This window comes from Hippocampus comes, unplaced genomic scaffold (genome assembly GCF_001891065.2).
Source record: "Hippocampus comes isolate QL1 unplaced genomic scaffold, H_comes_QL1_v1.1 scaffold135, whole genome shotgun sequence".
NCBI classification, from domain to species: Eukaryota; Metazoa; Chordata; class Actinopteri; order Syngnathiformes; family Syngnathidae; genus Hippocampus; species Hippocampus comes.
Window position 1 is genome coordinate 2,864,739 of NW_017805583.1, and position 22,826 is coordinate 2,887,564.

The 22,826-nt window shown below is 41.9% G+C and overlaps 1 protein-coding gene and 1 long non-coding RNA gene across 2 annotated transcripts in view; one reads left to right on the forward strand and one right to left on the reverse strand.

Annotated features, from left to right (window-relative positions):
* ldlrad4b (low density lipoprotein receptor class A domain containing 4b) overlaps positions 1 to 22,826 on the reverse strand; it is a 170,642-nt gene that overhangs the window by 116,005 nt on the left and 31,811 nt on the right. The gene's annotated exons all lie outside the window — the stretch shown is intronic.
* On the forward strand, positions 13,596 to 14,919 carry LOC109521900 (uncharacterized). Its single transcript, XR_002169456.1, has 2 exons — positions 13,596 to 13,866; positions 14,871 to 14,919. It is a non-coding gene; the product is annotated as an uncharacterized LOC109521900 (long non-coding RNA).

Here is a 22,826-nt window from a genome sequence, read left to right on the forward strand (position 1 = left end):
TTTAAGTTTAAGTTTTTGAATTGAATTGAATTGGTGCAGTTGTCCAAGAATAGTTTGTATATGTACACACTAAAAAATACTGGGTTGAATATTATGAAATGTTTAATTCATTTTGTGTTATTATTGAGCTGGGCCCAAATCACTCAATCCAATAAGGGATATTTGATCTACTCAACCATTGGGTAAGAAAATGTTTCACCCACTGTGGCTTATTTGTATCTGGAATTGACTCCACAGATGGGTTGTATAACTTGGAATAACCGAATGAACTTGAAATCGCCACACCTGGCAAGGCCAGATAGACAAGAAAAATTAATTTAACTTAAATCATTTGCATCAAATTTGATTGAAAATTCTAGTGTTGTTCATAACCCAGAATTCTACTTTATTTGGCGTTGGGAGACAGCGTGGAACCAAAACATGTCATTGAAACAACCCAGCATTGTAGTTAATTTGACCAAACATTTGGGTATATTATTAAACTCACCTGTTGGGTGAATTTAACAATTTTAGGATGGTGCTACAATTACCCAGTGGCTTGGTTAAAAATCAACCGAATTGTTTTTTTTTTTTTTTTTACAAACTATTTTTAGTGTGCACTTTTCTCTTAGCCGTCAATGCTACAAACATGTTTTGTCTGGAAGATGTTTTTGAATGTGTGCCCAGGTCATCTGAGGACATTTAAGTCTGTATGCAAAGTCTGGAACCGTTTAGCGTTAAGACGTTCCATATACAGTAGAGTGCATATGCGATTCGGGTGGATCACAAATTCTTACAGCACACATTATTTGTAACTGCTATATTTAGCGATAGAGAAAAGATACATTACATACATGAGGCACGCTGTCACTGAATGGTTCACTCAAAGGTTATTGTTCCCATGAAACTTGACTTTCACAACTCAAATCATTTGTGATTCATTAAAGAACACAAATTTTACTTTGTAGCATGTCATTGCTGCAAAGTGAAAAATACCTGGCGGAATATCTATATTTTTGGTTTCATTTTAAAAGTTTTTACATTAATGGTGTGTCTGCGTTTCAGACATCCCATACATGTAGCTATATTTTTTTTTTAAATGACAAAAAAATGGACACGTGTTTTAAACAGGACGGCGACAGCAAGCAGCAATGTTTAAATAGTTGATTGGATTCTTTTTTTGGTGGGTTCCTGGCTACTTTTGTGGACCTGTAGATCCAATAAAAATGGCAGTCGGACCCACTATTTGTAACTGCTATATTTAGCGATATAGAAAAGATACATTACATACAAGAGGCACGCTGTCACTGAATGGTTCACTCAAAGGGTTCTGTTATTGTTCCCATGAAACTTGACTTTCACAACTCAAATCATTTGTGATTCATTAAAGAACACAAATTTTACTTTGTAGCATGTCATTGCTGCAAAGTGAAAAATACCTGGCGGAATATCTATATTTTTGGTTTCATTTTAAAAGTTTTTACATGAATAGTGTGTCTGCGTTTCAGACATGCCATACATGTAAATATTTTTTTTAAATGACAAAAAATGGACACACGTGTTTTAAACAGGACGGCGACAGCAAGCAGCAATGTGAAAATAGTTGACTGGATTCTTTTTTTGGTGGTGTCACAGCTTCCTGGCTACTTTTGTAGACCTGTAGATCCAATAAAAATGGCAGTCGGACCCAACTAGACTGTTTTGATGATAAAAGGGGGGCTGTGTTGTGTGACAGGAACAGTTAGAGGCACAAGCAATACAAATATTAAGAGTATGCTCGACAAAATCGCATACAACTTGTCTTTTTTTGTGTTTTTCAAAAGTTAAAAATAAAACGATATTGGCAAAAAAAAGTAAAAATACCACATGTGCACCAACTACCCCCTCTTTTTCCAAAACATATTTTTTTTATTATTTTTTCGTCACTGCTAATAGTGTAGTCATTGACCAAAGTTCTGTTCCATTTAAAAAGGGTGTGAATGTGAACAGCTGTCTTTATATATGCCCTGTGATTGCACCTTTTCCCCATAACCGTGTACATGATGAGCTATTTAGAAAAGGAATGGAGTACGGGAGATCCACACATCACGGTGTTATCAAACTATGAATAGTGAGTGGCAAACATGCAACAGTGTTCTCGTGTTACTCTACTTGAAGGAACGTGACACATTTTTTTCGTGCCATTCATTTAGAAAAGATGTTTTTCAACGTTTACAAGGGAATACAAATGACAGTGTATTTTTTTTCTCTGAATCGTCCACTTTTAGACCCATATTTTCAAGTTTGTATTTTCCATTATATTCCACTGAAATACGACAAAGCTGCAGAATCAAGGGGCTAAAAGGGCACCGTTATTGCTTGCAATTAGTCTTGTGTAAACGGTGCCCAATGGCCTTGTCAAACTACACAACTTTTTGGCATTCACGGTGGTCAGTGAACTGTCAGTCCATCGCCGTTGGTCCGTCGGGAAGGCGTGAGAAGCAGCTGTCAAAGTCATGTCAAGGGAGGCATTATGGGTGTGTGTTAGTTCTATGTTCAGAAAAGGGAAAAAATGGAAGAGAGGACTGTATGGACTGTCTATTCTCTGAAAAGAACTTCAGGTAACAAAGTTGTTGAATCATACCCCGTTTGCTAATCAGCGACTAGCATTGTGGTTAGCAAACGTAGCATGAGTTGAAATGCTACATATACATTCCAGTATTTTACCTTTTGTTCAAAAGTCACTTTTCAAATACTCTAAACCACATTGTGATTGTGTGTGCCAGGTCGAGAAAATTCGGGCATGCCAGACTTTCGTAGTCGTGGTCATGAAGTGTCCCAGACACCTCGTGACCAATCGTTGAGTATGTCACATTACACGGGCCACGACGCGTAAAAGACAACTCAAAATTGGCGACGATCAACACCACATTAGTCTGCGACGCGTCTGTCGGCTCAAAATCAACCTTTATTCGTGTAGTCCGAAATTGTCTTAAATTCCCCAGAGGTGTGAATGATTTTCTGCCTGTAAATGTGTCAGTGTGGCATTCGCTTCAGCCCCTCCTATGTACTTTTCACAAGATGGGCAGTATAGCTGATGAATGGTTGGATAATTGGAATTATGAGAATAATATCTGGTTTCAGCCCTTAACTATTTGAATGATTTGGCATGTTTTTTCCTTGCTGGACAAAAAAGTTAGTGCCAAATTTATTTTACCCATGCGGTTTTATCAGTCAGAAGAATGGCACAGCAAAAAAACACAATGCCAAACTTGAATCAGCGATGTGGGCAGCAGAATGCAAAAATCTTCAAACACCCACCGACAACATTTCTCCCACGATATGTAGCAATAAGAAACACCATCCCATTGAATCTATAAATGCTATTTCATATGTATACATTTATCTTTTAAGATTGTAGTTAACTTTGTTACACTCCCAAAACATATAAAGGTTGCTGCTGCTGGTGCCGGCTGATAGGTGGTTTGTCCGTCAGGAATAACAATTTAATCTGGGTAGAAGGCCACAGGGAGGTGAAATTGTTAATGAGGGAAAAAAAGGGAAGGAGGGGGGGTTAGAAGGCTATGTGCTTTAGTGCTTAATGAGACCCGTGAGTCGACTGTTACGTTGAGCCCGTGCAAACATTCATTTCATTCATATCAGTTAGTTAAACAATCATACAGCAATTATTCCGATGAACCTTGACAAAATCTTAAGGAATCAAGTTGAAAAGGAGTTTAAAAATTACAGATATGAAGTAGAGAAAAACTCATCTTCAAGGTCATTTTGACCTCCATTTTCTGACCCGCTTTATCCTCACAAGGGTCGCGGGGGTTCTGGAGCTAATCTGTCTTCGGGCAGTAGGCGGGGAGACACCCTGCACCGGTTGCCAGCCAATCGCAGAGCACACAGAGACGAACAACCATCCGCGCTCACACTCACACCTTGGGACAATTTAGAGTGTTCAATCAGCCTGCCATGCATGTTTTTGGAATGTGGGAGAAAACCGGAGTACCAGGAGAAAACATACACAAGGCACGAGAAGAACATGCAAACTCCACACAGGAAGGCCAGAGCCAGCATCGAACCCACTGTGAGGTTGACGCGCTAACCAGTCGACAATCAGGCCGCCCTCATTTTGACCTGTACAGACAATTTAAGTCTCTGTAATTTTAAGTTAGTAAAAGATCGACAACACTTCTGAAATCACTAGTTACCATATTGACCCGAATATAAGACGGTGTTTTTCGCATTGAAATAAGACTGAAAAAGTGGGGGTCGTCTTATATTCGGGGTCTGGACATTACACCCATTCACGACGCTAGATGGCGCCAGATATCATTGAAGCGAATGCTGAACTTGACTCCCCAGGCCAAAGTGAACCCCTGTCACAAAGAATAAAAATAAAAATAGCGGTAGCACGAAGAAGAAAAATAAAAAATAGTGGTAAGAAAGAAAAGAGAAGAAAATAATAGAAGAGATAACAGAAAATGGAGAAATGTAGCGACAATCTGGAGAAAAGTGGGTCGAAGATCGGCCAGGTTAACTGGCAGCTGAGGAGAAGTTATGATGTAATTTACATTTCAAAAACCAGAAGCCACATTTCGAACGTGATTGCACTTTAGTTGACATATTTAAATGTTCAGATATTAAGTTTTGAATGAGGCAAAATAACATGATTTTTCTCTCAAATATATTGTTATAATCATTTGTTTCAGATGTACTGTAATTATTTTCTGTATAAAAAAATAATTTGGTGTTCAAAAAGTCCTTTTTCAAACTTGAGTCTTGAAAAAGAGGGTGTCGTCTTATAATCAGGGCCGTCTTATATTCGGGCCAATACGGTAGAACCTCAACAATACATACACGCTATTGGCTGTGGTTGACAAGCCCTCACATTCCCAAAATCAAATAGCGCCAGAACTCCTCTCAACATATAAATGCAATGAATTTGCCTGCAGGTCAAACATAGTAACAAACCAGCAAAATTAGAAATGGATGCAACACTTGAAAATCACACGGGTATAATTCAATTACCATGACAGAATTTGATACGGTGGATCACAAAACTACAACGGACTTGGTTTGGCTGTCAAAACCATCAACTAGCTACATCGACTTAATACCATCTGACTTTTTCAAAACCTTTGAGGACTCTACTTTGAGTTACAGCAAATAATCAACTGTTCAATCAGCTTGCAAAACCCCTGAAAGTAACCGCCATCAAGCCACTTCTAAAAAAAAGGGAACGCTCGATGTCTCAATTCCTGGTTACTTGACCTTTGAAACGCGCGGAAGAGCCTCATTCAAGAGGCTCGTAAACTACGTTCATGTTTGGACTTTCTGAATGGAGCGGTCCACGCTTCGCCTGCAGCTTTTCGTCTGTGGTGAGCATAAGTGAATGTGTGAATGTATGCATCAAGCCATCGTCAACAACTCAGTGCGCACCTTCGGTCGCACTACTCGAGCTGGAATTGTCTGGTGTCCTGTTTGTACATTAGAGCGGGGTGGAAATGAAGGAATGAATGTGGACATGTCATGTGTGCGTGGTGCGCGCGCCAGCTGTTGCCGTGCGCGCTGAGCAGGTGAGTGAAGTGCGCAATTGCTCACGCGCGCGGCTTAGAGGGAACAATGCTCACAGCTAACGGGAGTGGGTTGTGAAAAATCAAACGCCTCGATGAAGAGCTCAATAATGTTCCAATATAGGGTCAAGTTTGTTTCTAGCAAAGAGGTCAGATGTGGACACAGCAATGTGAATTTCCATGATAGGGTGCTGATATAAACACTCAGACTGCCACACTGATGAGGGGCATCACTGGGTTCACTACTGTTTTCAAGATTCAAAATGAGAGAATGTAAGCTAAACATTTTTTTCCCCACAATATCAGTTTGGGCAACTAGATGGATGGTACAAATAACACTGCAGTTTAGAATTCCCTTTATGTCCATCAGAAAGAACACACTTTCATGTGTGAGTGAATCATTTCTCCAGTTGTATTCTTACTACTACCATGAGAAACAAAGCAACACTGTATACTACATATTTTATACATTGATGAATAAACCCTCGTAGAGAAGCTTTTTGTTCTACTTCTACAAGGTTGTAGACAGTGATATGCTAAAGATGCAGGTCCATGGGGTGGCATCGGCTCATTGAGTACATGTGCTTTGGAACCATTCGGGTCCGAGATGAAACCCCACTGCGGGACTGCTGAAAAAATGTCAGTTGTCAAAGAGGTGACTACTGCAAATGCTTTAAAAGCCATCTTAAAAATTATATCCCCCACTCTTCCATACCTTTGATTAAGGTTTTGATTAAGGTCTTTTGAGCATTTTTACATCAATTTGATGGTAAGGGGCAGTGTTCGATTCCTGCTCCGGCCTTCCTGTGTGGGTTTTCTCCGCTCTCCTCCCACATTCCAAAAACATGCATGGCAGGTTGATTGGGCACTCCAATTTGTCCCTAGGTGTGACTGTGAACGTGAATGGTTATCTGTGTGCCCTGCGATTGGCTGCTAACCAGTTCCTGGTGTACCCCGCCTACTACCCGAAGACACCTGGGATAGGCTCCAGCACGCCACCAACCCTCGTGAGGATAAGCGGATTAGAAAATGGATGGATGGATTGACTGTAAGGTCTTTCAGTAATTTTAGAAAGCAACTTTATATTTCTTTACTTTTAAAAGTCTTGAAATCGTTTGTTTCGGTGTTTAAATGGTGTCAATCTTCGTTGTTTTAGTAATTTGGTGAAGCTACTTTTCTCTGCTTCGCTTTCCTTGAGCTGCTTTCCATGTAAAGGCTTCTAAGTGTTGTGCCTTTGGTTGTGTGACTTGTGTATGAAATGTGCTTTCTAGATAAAGCTGCCTTGCCTTGCCGTACTCTGAAGGTGCCCTTGGGCAAGGCACCGACGAGAGTTGAGCAGCTTTTATGGCACATATATTGCGTATACTGTATACTGTCGAGAATATTGTCATTTGGACGTAGGCATCCACGAGCATGCATTTCTCGTTCAATTACTGATTTTACATGTTAGTTACCTGCAGATGAGCTACTTGAATAATAGTTCTACACCAAATAGCTCCAATTAATGACTTTAAGTGCATCACTAAGAACCTCAGAAGCTTTTGGTAATGTGCTCGTAGATCACTTAAGGACAGCCACTTTTTCACACACAGATGGACGAAGATAACACCGCTGATGATTAATGAGAGATCCACTTTCGCCTGCTTCATTAGTCCCATCTGTACTGTACTTCAGGTTGACGAGCTTGGCCAGTGGCCAGGATGCAGTTCACGGAGGCTTTTTAAGGGTGGGCCCAGCAGCTACCGTCTCACACCTTTGTCAAGATCCAGCTGCTTTGTTTGACAGGAACACAAAGCAAGGACTTTGTAAAGTTACTCGCTGGATAAACGCACAATATCAAGGCAATGATGAACACCCCCTTTTTAGCATCGCAAAGGGCACCTCGACAATAGGCATTAACATCTTTCCGAGAAGTAATTCAAGTGCATTTTTTTGCTCCTTTATATACATTCATTTGTGATGCAGGCAGCATGATAGGGTAGTGATTAGCAAGCCTGCCTCGCAAATTGTGTTTGAATCTTGATGAAGGACGTGTCTTTGGACTGGAGGATGAACAAAAAAACAAAGTGAGAAACTCCCAACGTGTTTGTGGACAGATGCTGCCGTTGAGCAAAGCATTACACCTCCTCACTCTCAGCACAGGGGCACCGTCCCTTCATTCTGGACCTTGATGACCGCTGAGACAATAGCAGGGGGTTATTGATTGATCAAAGACGGGAAAGGCCTAATTTCGGCTGTGCAAGTCTGAGAACGCAAGTTCCTGAGGGGGTGAGAAATTCTATTTTAAAAAAAAAAAAAAAAAAAAAAAAAAACAATAACAATAAAAGATAATGGGAAAGGACCTGAAATATACTCGTTAACAAGAATGATAATGAAAACAGGAATCAACAATGATTCGCTTCCTGTACTATTTTTTGGGGGTGCACGAAAAGTCTGGACTATTTACAAGACATTTGTACAATTATTCCCCAAAAGGGTTTGTGCGCTATTATATAAACCTCTTCACAAGAACAAATTTTGTCAAGATGACACTCTCGACTCAAGTAATTGGATTCATTATATTGAAGCTGTTTTATTGTCGTAAACACTCAACTTAACTGACTTCTGATGTCATTTGTGGATATCATCATTTGCCTTTGGAAGAATTATCTAACGCATCAATCACCGGCGGAAATAAAGATGGTTTGAAAATATGAAATGAAGCAGAAAATCACACGGTAAAAAAAATCTAACAAAGACTGGCTGCAGGCGTCATTTATCATCCCCCTGTCTGTCTCGCGCTGTCTGCCAGCTGAGTTGACATATTTCAAGGAGATTCATCTGGCTATGCATCACTGCGACAGAGCGGCACACAGTTTGAAGGTTTCAACAGCTGAAATGACATGGACACATTACACTGGACAAAAGAGGAATGGAAAGAGAGAATAGTGAAAAACAGGCAAAATTAGCCAATAATTCCATTTTTTAAAAAAACAACTGATCAAAGGACTTAGTATGTAAGAATGCTCAAAAAGGAGTCCTGACGGAATGCTGATGATTGACATGGTCAACCTTAGATCCTTTTTTTGCACCACAGACTGGTTTCATATAAAGCTATACTCCAATGGACCGGCATAGAAACATTTAAAAATAAATGATCAAAACCGCAAAGTCACCATTACTGTTTTAATGCATCTTAAGCGTCAGTATTAGTGCGAGATTGTGTTTGTTTCTCTTCAACAAGCCAGTCCAATTTTGAGGGAATGGGAGACAATGAGGCCCCAAGTGTTTTACTTTCATCCATTCTACGCTGTAATTTTGTTTCATTGCAGAAAAACTTGCCTGACAAAAATAAGATGTTGGAAACGACACAAATTATGGAGAGCAGACTTAATTCTAAATAATAAATGTTCAGTAATTTCTTTGGCTATTATACTGTAACTAGTCTTCTATATCCAACACACAGCCTGAACTTGTTTCCAGCCAATCAGAGGACTACAAAAGACCAAGTAGAGCAAAGTTTTCCTGCTGGAAGTGGTTGGTAGGTTGGTGAAGTTTGTTTGTGATTTTTGATTTGCCTCTTGTCTTTTGTGTTTCTGTGTTTTTTTTTTTAATTTTTTTTTTTGAGTTTGCGAATAATTGTGTTTGTTTGTTTGTTTTGTTATGTGTTCTTGTGCTTTGCCTTTCAGGGTCACGTAGTGAAGGGAAGGAAGTAGGGAATACAATTTCGTCTTAAAGTTCAAACGAAAATCAGACAGGCAGCAGAGTCAAACAAAATGTACCACTCCCCCGAGATTGGTCTAACTGTCTGGAAGGAAATGAATTGCTCAGACTAAACACAAACAGAATGATGAACTGTCGCAACACACATACATATGCCCCCCCCCCCCCACACACACACACACATTGAAGTGATGGTGAATTTGTTGCAAACGGATGAAGAGACAGAATGTTCTCAGTTGCAATGTATAATCTTATTCAACTGAGCCTTGTGATAGCAAAAGGGTTGCCTCTACCATTGAATGGGGTCAAAGTATTCATTCATCTGCATTTTTGGAGCTTTAACAAATTATCTAGACTGACATATACTCATTTTGAATAGCACTTACAGTGATAATTGTACAGTTTGAGCCCTGCGAGTCCCAGGGACTCGCTGATCAGAAAAGTATGAGTCCCATTATGCATTTAGAGAGTCCCAAATTTTGAATTCTGAAATGGTCTACTTATTCAATTGCATATGATAATAACACAAACAACAACAATATACATTGATAATCATTGATAATAGGTTTATTACTTATAAACAAATGCTGCAAAAATTTTAATAATTCAGGCATACAAGATTTGCTGAGAAATAGGTTCTTATTTCATCCCATGGTTCAGTCTTTGAGTTCATAAATTCTCTTCTCTTTACTCCGCTTCCAATGATGCAAGGCTTTCTCAAAGTCAACTTATCATCACAAAAAAACTATCCAACTTCAGCTGCTTCCTCTGTGCTATCTCCGCAATAAACTTTCACAACACTTGTTCGCAACACTTGTTTTAACATTACACAACTTGGCAATCGTCTGCTTCCCGCGAGGTGGAGGCCGATCTCGCCAATCTCGTCTCATGAGAACGGAAATCTCGTCACACGAGCTTACTTAACGCGAGATCAAAACAACAATGGCGGCGATGGTCAAACGGCGATCGTTGCGGGAAAAAACGATTTACCGTAGTTTTTTTTTGTTTTGACTGAGAAATTTCCTTGCGTCCCAAAAGCACACATTATTTGGAACTGTGCGTCCCGCGGGAAAATTATGCGTCTAGGAGACAGGACGCAGAGGTAACGAGATGGCTGACTGATATTCATCAGGGTCGCAGGTGAGCTGAAACCCGTCCCGGCCAAGATTCAAAAACCCCACAACTTAAACGTATAAGAGGAGGCACCACTCTACATTGATTGTGTGTGGATCAAAACAAACCTGGGAAAAAATACATTATCATTTCATTTAACTACAGCATATAACCTTCCTTTTGACAATGACAACATCACCAAAGTAATAACGGGTCAACACAATTTGTCGTATGTGAAATGTGCCGTGGGGATTTGAGACGGAGGATAAAACAAAGATGTCTCAGTGACGGAACACAGTTGATCTTTTGGGATGCCATGTTGCAAAAATCATCTGTTGCAAATTATTTCGAAAAGCAGCGAGAGGAGGGAGCTGGAGAGTGATTCATTCTTCACGTTAGCGGACTTTGACCTTATTCCTCCACTGCTCTCTGTAGGTGCAGGCTTTTGCTCCCTGTATGTAAGAATATGGATCAGTATTTCCTAACCATTAGTGAGCCTCGACCTTCATTTAACATTACAAAACGGAACACCACCAAACAGAAATGTCAATACTGAAACCATCATGATCTTGTCTCAATTTACTCAGTGTGAAAACTTGAAGCTATTGTATATTTGTAATCAATCGTTATTTTCGCACAAATTAGTGAATTGATATAGTTAACCGCGTCACCCCTAATGATCTCTCATGGCATGCTCACGTAACATAGCACTATGGTTGGGACTCACTGGCCCATATGATGTGACGAAACGACTCTCAGCTCTTCTTGCGGATGGCTGTCTACGCTCAGCCTGGTGCTACCGGAGCCACATGTTTGCACATGATATAATTGCTGGGTGCTATAGCCCTGTCAGAAATCTATATAGCCCTGATTAAGACCCTTTTACTTTTTAGAGTGTTCTTTATTCATTTAATAAAGTTTAAAACCATTAAGAAGTTCCCAAGAAGCCATTCTGTTCCAATGCCTGCTTCCATATTCGTGCTGCACTAACCCTTGGGAGGGGAAGGGAAGTGCTGCGAGAGTCTTTCATTTACTTGCATGTTACTTTAAAGATTTTGCCATCGGCCTTTGGTCACTTGTATTGTACTTACACACCTGTGTGTTGTCAAAGACACAAGTCTGCCTGCCCTATACCATAAACCAAGCGCCCCCATGGTCTACTCGAGCAAAACACGTCACCCAACATGCCCGTCTGCCATCTGCCCTGTACAGTGAAAAACAGGATTTATCCGTGAAGAGAACACCACCTCTCCAAAGTGCAAGACACTTGTGACTGTGAGCATTTGCCCATGAAAGCAAGTGACTACAACAAACTGCAGTCAGGTCCCGGGTCCAGACCCTGCTGAGGGTAACGAGCATGTAGCTCAGCTTCACCGAAACGGTGTCTGACAGTTTGTACAGAAATTCTTTGGTTATGCAAATCGATTGTTCCAGCACCCGTCAGGGTGGCTGGTCTCGGACAATCTTGGAAGTGAAGATGGTGGATGAGAGGGTACTGGGTGGTGTGGTATGTGGTTGTATAATACCGGTTGGATGTATTACCAAATTGTCTGAAGCACCTTAAGAGGCAGCCTATGATAGAGAAATGAAGGTTTAATTCAAGGGCAACCGCTCTGGCGGACATTTTTTCAGTCAGTATGCCAAATGCACGCTTCCCCAAAACTTCACATCCATGACATTGTTCTGGATGATAAACCGCCCATTTTAGAGTGATCTTTTATCTTAACATGCGATAAGCCCCACCTGTGAAGCGGATGGATTATCTCATGTGATAAGTGCTCACTAACACAGATTTGTGAACCAATAAAGGGAAGTAGAACTTTTGTGTACATAGAAATAATCTTTGATTTGTGCTCATTATAAATGGGAATAAAAACAAGTGTTGTGTCTACGTGTTGTCTGTCTAGCTAGCTAGCTAGCTGTGTATCTATACATCGAAACTAAGCATCTAAGTGTTACACAGCTAACGTCATATGTGATGATTTGTTCATAATGCTGAATACGGGTCAAATGTATTTTTTCTCTCGATGCGACAATGTATTTGCTCATAGTGCGCACACACACACACACACACACACACACACACACACAAAACATATAGATTATTCCGAATAACTTTACGACTCATCTTCCAAACATTAATAGGGCTTCTTTATCTCAAGCAAACATACTTTTATAACACCCACATGCACTAGGAGCATATAGAATACAGCTGTAGTGTGTCATAAAACCCTAGCCAACCACAGCCACCGTCGGCCCATAAAAAGATGTGTTCTGAGATGTGTTACACATGATAATGAGTATTTACATGACAAATTTACATAATTCAAGGCAATACGATCACTATGAGAAGTTGTAATGTTTTCTCTGGGCGTTAATACTTTTTGACAAATCAGGGCGCAATGAACAAACTGGAACTGTCACGTTCTGGAATAATCCGGATAGGGGTGGCTCCCACAAATGTAAACAAGGATAAGATCTTGGCACCAAAAAGGTTTCTTTACAAACAAAAACGCAAGACGGACAAAAGTAAGACTGGGCAGGAGGGCATACAATCTGCACGCAAACACATTCCAACAAAGATTCAAACCCTGATCTAATGGCCGTGTGTATGAGACAAAAGGTACTCATCACAACCAGCCAGTTGGTAGTTTTTCCAAATAGCCGATACAATCACTTACGAAAGTCGAACCTCTTTTCGACATACCCGTTTACGTTTCCACCCCCATAACGTTCACATGTCAAAGTCGTGATTTCACAAAATTAATTTTCCATTTGCTGGTTTTGCTTCCAACGAACACTTTTATAGTGAAATAGTGAAAATGCCTTCTTTACAACGAACCGCGGGAAGCTAATTGCCCTCCCCTCCGTTGCTTAGCAACACTACTGAACGACTCTGTACATTGTTGTACTTCCGGAACAGAAGCAAATCTTGCGCTCTGTGAAGGCTGAAATTGTCTCTTGCTTTCGAAAGGGAGTCTCCCGGACGACGGTCAGCCGAGACTACGAATAGATCCGTTTCATGTGACATATGCATACATTAATTCTGGCTGCGCGCGCATCTTGAAGGCCGAAAACACACGCTTGTGAGTCGTAATAGTCTTGTGCCATGGGTTGTCAGAATGGAAAGAGCACACACAGAGATCTAGTCTTCTATAGAATTCCTGATGGTAAACACACCTTTCAGAAAAACTGGCGAAACTTATGGTTACAAGCTTGACGACATGAGAATGCAACGTGCCCAGCGCGGCAACGCAAGCGATCCCGGAGAACCTGGCAGGTGCCCCGGGGAGACTTCTCTTTTCTCGCTGAAGGGCAGGGCGCCCTGGAATGGGTTCGCCCCGAGAGAGGGGCCCGCGCCCTGGAAAGCGTCGCATTCAGGCGGCGTCCGGTGAGCCCCTGTCGGCCCTTGAAAATCCGGGGGTGAAAATATCGCGCCAGGCCGTACCCATATCCGCAGCAGGTCTCCAAGTTGAACAGCCTCTGGCATGTTAGAACAAGGTGGGTAAGGGTACAGTGAAACTCCTCTACAACGAAATCATGTTTGCAGCAAGAAATTTTTCACAACAGGGGGTTTTTCACTGTAGCAAATTTGATATCAGATGTAAGCACACACACACCCACACACCCACACACACAAACGTATGTGTACACGCACACACAAACGTATGTGTACTCTATTTTTATTCCAATAGTGCATAAGTATGAGCACACACTGATCTGACACTTGATATTGTCAGTGTAGAAAGAAAAAAAAGGGAAAGAAATTGCGAAATTTACGATCAGCATTCACTTTCACTTACCTCAATTTCTTGGATAATGTCTTTTATTTTGCTTGCTCCGTCTTTCATTTTGACCACTTTTACCCTGTCTTCCAGCATCAGAGCTCTTCTTGTCTAAGCTGCTTGACATCCAAATGTCCGTTTTGTAGCCATTTTAGCAATGCAACGTCCATCCTTGTCTGAATCTAACAATAACAAATACTTCCTGGCATGCAATGAACTTTTAAGCCAGCCACGGGACGCTTCGTAGTCCTCGATGGCCATAGTTAGCTCTCGAAGGCTAAAAACCTTACGCTAACTGGAGCGCTTCTCTCTCATTAGCGCTCCAGTTAGCGTAAGGTTAGCGCTCCAGTTAGCGTAAGGTTTTTAGCCTTCGAGAGCTAACTATGGCCATCGAGGACTACGAAGCGTCCCGTGGGTGTTTTTAGCATGATAACAAAGTATGTTGTGTTCAGGAAACTCGCAGCTGTGACCGATATAAACATCGTTCACTATGTAAACCAGTGTGGTGGTTGCTGTTGCCGTTTCCGAACGAAGCAGTAGAGGTCGCTGTTGGATTAGACTTTGTTGTAGTGAATGTCTTTGCGAGGCAGGAGCAGAGAAAATGATTTCGTATAATGCAACAGGGTTTTTTTTTCGTCGTATGGGGGGCAGGAGAATGGGAATTATGTTAATGCATGAAGATTTTTTCACATAAGGGGGTATTTTCGCCCATGTAGGTTTCGTTCTAGAGGAGTTTCACTGTAGTCGGCAAGTCAGATCCGTAACTTCGGGACAAGGAGCGGGGCCAGGCACGTGCCGCGGCTGGAGGAGCAGCCGGGTCAGGCGGGCAGAGTTGGATGCGGACGGAGCAGCCGCTTCGCCCTCTTTGCACAATTTTCAGAGCATTGCCATGCTAATTACCTTTGTCCGTGGCTCAATAAAGGTTGGAAAACACTGCAGTAGACAATGCAACATATACTCACTGAAACATCCACTGCCATGCATGCACGCACGCACACACACACACACGCACGCACACACACACACACACACACACACACACACACACACACATGCAGGCACGCACACGCACACAGTGGTAAGCTATTTATACAAATGAGCCACTGTGGCTTAGACAGGCTGAACAGCAAAGGTATTAAAGATGCTGTGAGACTGAAGAGGGGAAAGACTAATAACAGAACAGAGAGAGGTAGCGGAATTTCTCATTAAGTGTAAATTGAAAAGCAGACAAAATATGTCTGCTGGTGGAATAGTTGCAGTGGTTTGACATTTTTTTTCTTACCTTCTTTACAAATTTCATGAGTGGAGACATACTCTGTCTTGTTCATAAAAAGCCAGTGCTTGAAGCATTTTCTTTCTGTGCAGGAAAGTAATTTAAGACGGGTTTAAGTCTGAGCAGCAGGCAGATGTCCTTTCAGAAAGACACCTGTCAATCGGTTTCCCCTTTATATGTCACCACCATTCTTACCCCTTCCTCTTATATACAACGTTAACGCTACATTCAAAGCTTGGTGAGCATCTCACTCCATCACAGCATTCTACTTTTTCATTGGCTTTTTGTGTATTTTTGTGAAAGGGGCACAACGATGAATTACCAGTCTCAACAAATGTAAAGAGTCATTGACATCACTGCACAAACTGTTTGTATGTAGTTGTTAAGTACGCATGTTTTTGCCTTGTTGCTTTTGGATGTAATCAAGGAGTGATTGTGACTGTTTTACGTCGACAATTATGCATCAGGCAACCGACTGGAAAGTGTAAGACAGGCAGCTGCTACCACACAACTGCATTGAATATATCGTGGGGCTAATTCAGCGACAGGTATGTGCCAAATTTATCTGTTTACTTTCGTAAGAGCCATTTGTTAAAGCATCTACATTGTGGTGTTTGGTGACAGGTAATGCAAAGGGGAGTGATTTGTCCATGCAGGTTTTCAGCTTGATGACAGAGTTGAGTCACATGATTCTCCGCAGTAAATGCATACAGAACATTTTTTTGAATGCAACAATACACATCATAACAAGAGCCATCATACTGTATATTGAGAACAAAATGTGTTATTTTTATATTCTTATTATTCCACCGAATTTGATGGCTGACACTCAGCACATTGCCAAACTGTCCAAATAGTCAGCTCACCTTGAGAATTATTTTTCACATACCACAAATTTCGACTTTGCCCATAAGAAGAAAGTAAAAGATGAATGAGCCTACTTCATCCTTCAAGCCAATTTACTCTGTCATACTTTTACAAATTTACACCATTCCAAAATGTAAGTTTGTCATGGAGACCGTCAGCTTATTCCAATAAAGCTGCTCCCGCCAGCTGAATTTTGCAATAGAACAGGAAATTTCTAACTCCAAACATCAGGATACCTGTTATCAGAAGACCAATAATGTACATGTCTTCCACATCCTCTACTGACAGTATCGACAGACACACCATCCTCCATTTCTGCCAAGGATCTAAAGTGTACCCAGCAGCAAACATCCCAGAGGGGCAAGAAAGCTCCCCCCGGCCTGCTCCTTTCGTTGAAACAATTTTATCTGTAGTGCTGAGAGTCCAGCTGACGAATTCCATTATTTGTTTTTCAGAAGAAAAATAAGCAGAAGGCTAGTTTTAGACACAGGGACAGCGCATAACCGAAATCAGCAAGCAAGCAGGGAAAAAGGGAGCGGGTGCAGAGCAGGAACAAAGCAAAAAGGGTTCGCCTTCATCCAGAGCCAAACAGAAAAAAACTCTGACCTATTTGTTTTAAAGCTTTACGCAGAACACCAATAATACATGCATATGAGGTACAGGTGTCATTTTTGTCCTATTGGGGTTGCCGTCCTCATGTTCGACACTGTAGTATCTGCAAAGTTGAATGCACGCTCATGTGTGTGTGCGCGCGTGTGTGTGTGTGTGTGTGTGTGTGTGTGTGTGTGTGTGTGTGTGTGTGCATGCGTGCGTGTGTCTTTAAATGCAGGGCTGGCCTGTTGAGTGACATGGGACTGAGTCGATCAGGGTGTCAAGCTGGTTGGCTGTTAACTGGCTAAACAGAAACTCTGGCGGTCCGTGATGACATCAGTTGAGGCTCTCAGCATGTTGTCTAAAAATGTGCTTGTGGTTAATGTAGTTATCCTTTTTTAAAAAGTGAAAGTATACAAGTGGTTGTGTCTATCAAAAGTCCCTCAATCGCAACCAACGATTTTTGATTCCAATTCGTTTTAACTAGTGGTGGTAGGCTATACTAAATTAGCTAATGACGTTTCCCGTTGACATGTACTTGTGCAACTTCAGCCAGTTGTCCATGTTGCAGTTTAGCTTCTTTTCTCAAATGTTAATTATTACAAGATTCTCTTTTTTACACACTCTTTGCTCCCGGCCTGCAATTATTGCTATTTGAGTCTGCAGTATCAGTCTGTGCCACATAATAATCACTGCAAAACACTGCAATATCGCGAATAATTTACAATATAAGTGTGTTTACGTATCTTGAAATCCGGGTCCGTTTAATTCAATCCAAAAGTGAAATAGTCACACAGAGCCATGATTTATTGTTGTCTGAAGGCAACATGTGGATACAGGGGTTTATTAGACCTTCTGCCTGTAACAGGAGAGCATTTATTTGTTCTTCCTGTCAGTATACATTTGGCTGGCTTCATATATAGATGAGTGAAGATCTATTTGTAATTTACGTACAAATTAAGTGAAACTGGGTAATTCCCCCCGGCATTCAAAGAATATCAAAGAACACACTAGTGTGTCACGGCACCCTTGTTGGGAAACACTGGGCCAGCTATTCCATGTTTTTTTTTGGTGTGTGTGTGGGGGGGGGGTTCCCAATCAAGATTTTCCCTCATGGGGCAAATGCTTGTCTGCTATCACTGTAAACACATCCTATTTGAAAAATGTGTCACACAAAGATGTCTGCCATTTCCAAAATGTGTTTGATATGCGAGCAAATCTGTCAATTTGCTAAGGAAGCGAATGCTACGGTATGGGAAGTAACAGACAGGGGAGGAAGAGAAGAAGGGGAGAATGACTAACAGGATGAAGGGAGACGTTTGATGGGTTGAAGGTGTGGAGAAAAAAATAGAGCAAACGTGGGCGACCAAAGGAAGAAAAAGAAAAGGCAAAGATGGGGGGGAGGAAATTGTCTGGCACGGTAGACATGATGTGAAAAACCTCTGGCAGGCAATGGAGGGATGCGGGAGAGGTAAGGGGGGTGTCTAATGCAAGGAGGGAGGAAAGGGAGTGATGGAGCGATGTAGCCGTGGAGGGAGACGATGCTGACAGACGCAACCAGGAGGGAATCATTAGACTTGATGGACTCACTGAGGCTGCACTTCATAAACACTGTCTGGCTCGCAACTATGTATGTCTGTGAATGTGTGTGTGTGTGTTGGAAGTGAATATGAAGCCTTCTATTAGATGCAGATATATTTGATCAGAGGTTCCTCATTTGTCTATTTTCTTTAGTGCGTCAACATTTACTGTATGAGGCAAAGGAGAATTGAGGGAGTTGTCCAAATGACATTTTCTGTCTGCCCACCTATGTCTATCCAAGATTCAGTTTTCAATGTTTTTATGCTCGACATTACAGTTTCCTACTTCTTCTTCCAACAAAAGAAAATTCAAATTCAAAATACGGCCTGAAACCACAATAAGGTTGATACCTTATTGCTGTCTGCCACTTTTTGCCAGGTTACAACTGCCAAAACTCTTTTTTTCCCATTTGCATATTATAATTACATTGATTTTTATGAAGTCGGAACAGGGCACGTTGGCCTCACAGTGCCGAGATGCAGAGTTCGCTTTCGGCTCCGGAGCTTCCTGTGTGGGATTTGCATGTTCTCCTTATGCCTGCGTGGGTTTTCTCCAGGTACTCTGGTTCCCTCCCACATTTCAAAGACATGCATGGTAGGCTGATGGAACACTAGTCTAAATTGTCCCTAGGTGTGATTTTGAACGCGAATGGCTGTTTGTCTATATGTGCCTGAGGACAGTTGGGAAAGGCTCCAGCATGCCCGTGACCCTCGTCAGGATCAGCCGATTAGAAAACGGATGGATGAAATCTCAGGTTAGGAAATTTCACCATTTGATTTGGCATGACTCCTTGCAACCGGCTCCAACCAGCTCTTAGATCATTCAGAAGCTACAAGTTAATATGCTGAAAAATAAATACCAAAAACTAAAAATGATACAGAATGAGGTTTTATTAGTAAAATTAATCTTAATTACCACAAAAACACACATAGTCCCAAAAATTGGTACCGTTGAGTATGGTGTTGATTACAAGATCCCAGGAATCTGTACTGTCTCTGTTCCAGTGTGAAAGGTGACCATCCTTAATCAGTTTTACTGTTGACAAAAGTCAAGAGCCTCATATACAAGGTAGGCATTGTCAGGCAGCTGCCATCAATATTTCAGGCTGGCCTGATCCGTCCAAGACATCGGCATTGAGACCGGACTTACAATATCACACACAGGTGCCGCACACCAACAAATACAGAAAATTTGCTCTTATAGACCTCAATGACGTGTTCCATATTGTTTTTATTTCACTAATCACCACGCTGCGTGTCAGCTTGTGTGGCACCTGTGTGTGCCAGGGAAATTCCTTTCGTTACCAATCGGGTATCGCCGATGAGGGACAAACGGGGCCCAGGTGGGTTGGCCTGAAATACTGACGGAAACGGTGAAGGACAGTCTGACGGAAAGCCCACCTCTTCTCATTGCTCAGATGTATTTAACAGCATTTTAAGGTTCTTTCACACACAAACATGTGCTGTAAAATCTTTTGTAGAAGAGCTTTTTCCTGTCAGTCTGATGCTACTGAGCTGATCACCCCCAGGAGTCACAGCAAAGCTACATCGCTCAAATGTAAAAGCCGGGGGCAGCGTTTTGTTTCTGCCCCGCTGACTCTTTCTATAACCTGAGCGGGTTTTATCAGACCTGCACAGAAAAAAAACATGCTGGGTACAGCAGCTGCTGGCATTAATGCTGGAATAAGGGGGGAAAAAAACTGTGAAAAGTCAAAACTGAGAACATGAAGGAAAAACGGTGAGCGTCCCCAACACACACACACACACACACACACACACACACACACACACACACACACACACACACACACACACACACGCACACATTACTGATGTGCCAGTGAATGTGATGCATTACATGTACTTTTAATGAAAGTCTGCAGAGCAGTGAAGTGTATCAACAAAGCATCCACGAATTCAACATTCAGTAACGGCAACCAGGGAAATCTAATTTAGTCCATCTTTTTTTTCTTCACCTCGAGGTCTACAAACAAGTACTGTGTGTGCATCCATTGAGAGTATCGTTTTTGCACAAAGCCGAAACCTGCAATGCACTTTCATACTCAGCAACAACTTGAGTGTGTTCACCTTGCTCCTACTTGGCTATAGTATCATTTGTGCAGTGTATATTGATGGGGGACAGAGTCGGCCTTACTCTTCCTCCGCGTGTTCGTTAATTTCGGACGATGAGGATGTTGGTTATTCAAATACAGGCTGAAGCCAATGAACAGTACCTTCGAAGATTTTATTTGCAGAATATTCTGGGCACCCGCGGTGTACAGACAATGGCTGCGGATCACGAGTGCGACGGTGTAAGAGATTCACAACACATTTATATCGTCAGGGGTGGTACCAAAACTTATGATGTGGCATCAGACTCTGTTTCTCCTAAACTAATCAGCTTGTATCACCTGGTGCTTTCCGAAAATCTGTGTGTCTCCACATTGTCTCCAATAAGGAAGTACTGATATCATCATCAAGTGATTGATGAATCAATCAAGTGATTGACGATTCAAGGGTGATGGATGATGCAAAGGTCGACTTGCAGGCATGAGGATGTGTGTGTTCTGATGCTGACATGGGATTATGTTCAAACATGGACAGAATACACACTTCAATATATATATATATATATATATATATATATATATATACATACACATACACACACACATGTATTTTTTAATCCTGCATTTGGACATATGATCAGATTTCAAATTGCATTGTTGCCCTTGTGTCCTAAATACGTAGCTCTGAATGAGACATTTAGCAACTTTGGTGGCCTTCTGATCACGGCCTAAAGCAGAGGTAGGGAACTCCGGTTCCTCGAGAGCCATATCCTGCCTGTTTTAGATGTCTGTCTACTTCAACACCCCTGATTCAAACGATCAGCTCATCAGTAAGCTCTGTAGAAGCCGGACACTATCATCATGAACTGAATCAGGTGTGCTGGAGTAGGGAGGGATCTCAAACAGGCAGGATGTGGCTCTCGAGGAACCACGAGCTACGTTTGGAATATGGGACAACAGGGACACTGCACACTGGTTTGGGGAGACAGTTTAAGTCTAATGTGGGAAGGCACTTCTGAAAGCTGTTGGGAGTGAAAGAGAGGTCATAACACTCCATATTGTCGTAAGTCTGATAAGTATGGTAAGGTCGGGTGGGTTTGAAGCGAAATTTTTGCTCTTAAAACCATGCTACGTACTCCGGGCATTGTTGTTCTGAAAGTGTCCCTTGATGCACTGCTTGTACCGAAGTTTTGCCTCCCCTTATGCTCTTCTTCAGATGTCTCAGCCAGCTTGTCACCCGATGTGGTCCTGAGTGGTGTACACACTGTGCTGTCCACTCATGTTTTCTGATTTGGAAGCACTTTGATGGTTCTGGTTGATAAGATCGTCTGTGCAAATGTTTACTTCAGCCAGGACCGATGACGTGTAATCCTTTAAATTTGCACCCTCCTTGAACACATGCCAGTCGGTGTGCTCAAAGCAGTCTTGAAGCATTGAGGTGGCTTCATCACAACTCCAGACTTTTGACCGTTCGTCCCGCCCTGCAGATGAGGGGTCTGTCGACTCGGGTTATTTCCAAAGCAATGTGATCAGACATGCCTAGGTGTGACAATGTTGCTGCCTTACAGTATATGCTCCTGGGTTGTTAGTGGACACCGAGTCCGGTGTATTATGGCCTCTGGAAGGAACGTCGATGAACTTGTGAAATTTGGGCAGCACTGCTTTTTCAGTTCCACATGATCAAAGTCTCCCACAGCCATCATGATTGTCTCCGTGAGTGCGCTCAATTAATTGTTTACAATTGCATACAGCTCTTCGAATGCAAATTTAGCATTAGCCTGCTATGGTAAGCAAAGAGCTACGATCAAAATGACAGAACATTTCCTAGGCATGTCAAACAGTCTATACGTCACTGCCATATACTCCAGATCTGGAGAGCAGTGTGTCTCGATAATGTTTGTTGCAATGCACTAGGCGCTATGTACGTAAATACACACTCCACTGCTTTTCTTCTTACTGGAGGCTGCCGTCAATACACAGAGAGACCTGCTAGCTCAATGGACCCCATCTGGGACGTTGTTATCCGGCCAAGTCTCTGTGAAGGTCATTAGACAGCTTTCCATGCGACATGCGATAACCCTTAGCCATATCTCATCCATCTTATTGACGGGTGATCTGAAGTTTGTGAGGAAGACGCTCGGAAGAGCCGGTCTGTACGGATTAGCATGCTCATGCTCATTTTGGTGGTGCCAGATATGTATGGGAGGGAGCACGTATATGGGATGATGACCGTTAACACATAAAAAATGAGAATGTACCAAATGAGCATGAGTATGTCCAAAAAAAGTCATGCATGAGGCAGATGT